General features: G+C 36.4%; 1 pseudogene; it reads right to left on the bottom strand.

Moving 5' to 3' along the window:
- Nucleotides 1–2,686: 2,686 nt before the first annotated feature.
- On the bottom strand, nucleotides 2,687–3,661 carry LOC107727169 (microfibril-associated glycoprotein 4-like; annotated as a pseudogene).
- Nucleotides 3,662–3,676: the final 15 nt, after the last annotated feature.

Below are 3,676 nucleotides of genomic sequence, written 5' to 3'. Positions count from 1 at the left end.
ACACACACACACATATACACACACACACACACAAAGAAAGAAAAACAAGTAGATAGAATAGAAAAAATAGAAAGCTAGTGTTTGTTTTTTGTTGTTTTTTTTTAATAAAGAATAAAAAAGGTAAATATAGATAAAGTAGAATTAAAATAGAATAGAAAGTGTTAGAGTTAGAGGGTCAAATAAAGGTATTGTAGAAACGTAATTTTCTGTAAAGTTGCTTTGCAACGATTTGTATCGTGAAAAGCGCTATACAAATAAACTTGGATTGAAACTTGAATTGAATTACAGAAGATCTAACTAGATTAAATTAATCTTCAGATACCCTGCTTTGTACATGCAGCACATATTCCCAACACACTAGAGAGGCATTAAATAAGTGCTTGAAGTGTAAGATAAATGTTTTCCTTTAACAGATGCAACACTTGTGTTAAGCATTTTCTCCCCTTGTTTAACACTGAAGAGTTCGTCTTGTAAATCCCATTTTGCATGCATGTAAATATGTCACAACAAAATCCATGACTACTTTGATTGTTATATACACATATTTATATACATTGTAGCGTCTGCGTAAAATCATGGATGGTCTTTGGGGTTTATGGCTTAAGAGACCCTTTTTAACCTTTGACATTTGCATATAAATTACAGTCCTGGCCACATTTATATGCATGCTAAATTGCCAATGGTTCCTCTCACTATCAAGGAAATGTTGAACAGCTCCACCACTCGCATCTCCCCGTCTGACTTCAAACAGCTTCCAAAGACAAGTAAATGACACCCCGGTGCCAGGCACCGATGGGCCTAGCTGACCAGCAAACTACAACAGGCTCACATAACACACACACACATAAAGTGCTCGGTGGACGGACAGATCAAATAATTGTAATATTGATTCTGCTACAGTTAATTCTAATATCTAATCTAAATATTTATTATTAATCATAACCAGTTATAATTAGTCATAAATATTTCCCTTTTGAGCTGATTTACTACAACATATTATACAGTAGTGAGAAAGCTTGAGTTCATATTGAGACATTTGACTTGGTGCACACTGTGAAGTTGTTGAGATCAATTCTAAACTTCAGAGTACACACATGTGAGAGCACCACAGTCTCTAGCTAAGGAGGAAGATCTGGGGGCTGTTTCATAAAACAAGTTTATCAAATAAGCCAGGCTTATTTCAGTTAGTCTGACTTATTGTCACTTGATTTGGTTTCAGAAAGCAAATTTACCATAGCTCAAGCTTTCTCTCGGGTTTTATGACAGCTGTACCTTTTATGGTTATTATAGAACATTAAAACATTACAATATAAAATTGCTCTTTAAAGCATTAAAACATTAAAAACACTAAATTAAGGTTTAAAATCACTAAATTAAAAATGAAAATAAAAACATAGAAAACAGACTGCATTTTAACTGGTAAGAGGAACAGAAATTAACTCATTTGAGCTAGTAATTAGGGCTGTATTAGCTAGCTTACATTTGATTTACAGTGACTGCTATCATAAAAATACACTTATATGTTGGATTAAAATTCTACATGTGTCACATTTAATGTCCAACAACAAATATTTTAGCAAAATGTATATTGTACTAGAATTATTGCGCTTTTATTCTATTGTGTTCCGTCTGTTTAGCGTGCAGAAGCACTCGTTTACTCGTGTAAGCCTCGTTCACTCCTGACAGCAAAATTGATATATTTGCATGATTTTCTAACATTACAGATGAATATAACTGTGACATATCCATTATGCACTGGGGAAAACACAACGTCTCAAATGCATTAAACAGCACAAATATTCGCTGTTTGCCATGGTGGATCGATTTGATCCATGATCGACATTAATCGCTGCTTAAGAATAAGTGTGAACATCAAATTATCTTGACTCAACCTGGATCGAATCAGTGAGACTGCGTGAACTTAAATTGTTGTTTATGAAACCGTGTATGAATACATTATAACAAATTTGGAGTCTCTATCTCAAACCTAAAGCACCACCAATGGGTCAAATAAGCATGATCTTTACACTAATAACATTTGCAAAAAATGTTTCTGAAGACAATCACCTATTGCACCTTTAAGTCCTAGCAGATAAATTTTGATTCTGGAGATCATGTCGGGTCGAATGCACACCGTGGGTGCGTCTCAATCAGCTCCATACGTCATGAATCAATATATTATGTGCACAAATTTGGGCACTGGTAAGTTCACTACCTGTCTAGGTATGCTTATGCTGAAATGTAATTAAATAATTATTATGTGTCATGATGTGTATTGATGTCAGGGTTATGTTTTGTTTTGCCTTTGTGTTTTTGGATTTCTGTCTGCTGTGTTAGTTTTTCTTCGACCCAGTTTTCCCCATGAATTGGACCATGGAGCAATTGAAGAAGGTATGAATCTTGTTTTTTTAGATCAGGTTGATGGTCAGGTGCATGTGCGTCACCTTCATGGCAATGGTTTATCCTGGTGATAGTAGCCTCTTTCATCAGGATAACGCACCCTGACACACTGCACACATGGTTTAGGAATGGTTTGAGGAACATGACAAAGAGTTCAAGGTTTTCCTTGGCCTCCAAATAACCCAGATCTCAGTCTCATTGAGCATAAACACATTTATATTCAAATTTACATTCATAAAATACATTGCACAAATGCAAAACACTATTCGCACACATAGTGTGCACTTAAAGTTTTGAGTGTTTTGCATTCACAAATTGTTTGTTGAATAGGCATTTGCAAATCATCACCTTGAATTTGTGTTTGTGTATTTTGAGACTTTCCTGGTAGGTCATGTTTCATCAGTGCCGTTCTCTTCAGCCAATCAGATTTGAGCCTCTCAATCGGTGAATCATAACCCACTGTGGGCTTTTCGTGTACAACATTTATTAATCACTGTATATAAGCTACATGTGAGTAACTCAGAAGCCAGACCCAAAACAAAGAAGAACAATTTATAAACAGTCATACACTTTTGAGAGTAATATTCTTACATGATTTCCTAAGTTAAACAGTTAGTAGAGAATGGAAAACATTAATTTGATTGTTTTGATGTTTATTTCTGAGAAGCACTGTAATGCTTCTAAGACACAGGTTTGATCTTCATGCTGATGGATTTCATACCAACAGCGTAACCCTTCCAGGTAAACCAAACATTTCAAATAGCGTAATGGGTGGCATCTTCACCCCATAAATACCAACCGTTGGGGTTTGCACGGTGACAGTTGAAGTACCAAAATGCCCCGAGACAGCGTTTGGCACAGTTAAGTGGACTGATGTCTTGGTCCTTGTCAAAGGTGGAGAACTTGTATCCATTATGGCCAGATAAAGAGTCACCTGCAGAGAAGAAGAGCATCACTGAGAAAAGAAAAAAAAAACCCAACTAGTATGAGTGTTCAGGAGTATAAAGAACAGTGCCCTACCAGCTCCTCCATCAGTGAATCCTGAAACATTCAGTTCATACCCGTCAGCTTCAGGATCCACAGAGAAGGACGAATACTGAGCGAAAACTTTATTTCCTTGAAAGTCCTCCAGATCCACTCTCAGCTTGTAATTCCTGTTGCGTGTCAGCTGGTACATGTTCTCCAGCCCTGATCATACACACACATGAAGAACACGTTCAACCAAACACTGGACATGAACATCCACACAAACACACACATGAAGAACACGTTCAAC

This window comes from Sinocyclocheilus rhinocerous, unplaced genomic scaffold (assembly GCF_001515625.1).
Source record: "Sinocyclocheilus rhinocerous isolate Xijiao unplaced genomic scaffold, SAMN03320098_v1.1 scaffold937, whole genome shotgun sequence".
In the NCBI taxonomy this organism is placed as follows: Eukaryota; Metazoa; Chordata; class Actinopteri; order Cypriniformes; family Cyprinidae; genus Sinocyclocheilus; species Sinocyclocheilus rhinocerous.
Note: the sequence above shows the minus strand (reverse complement) of the source record. Positions and strands in the feature narration are given on the sequence as shown.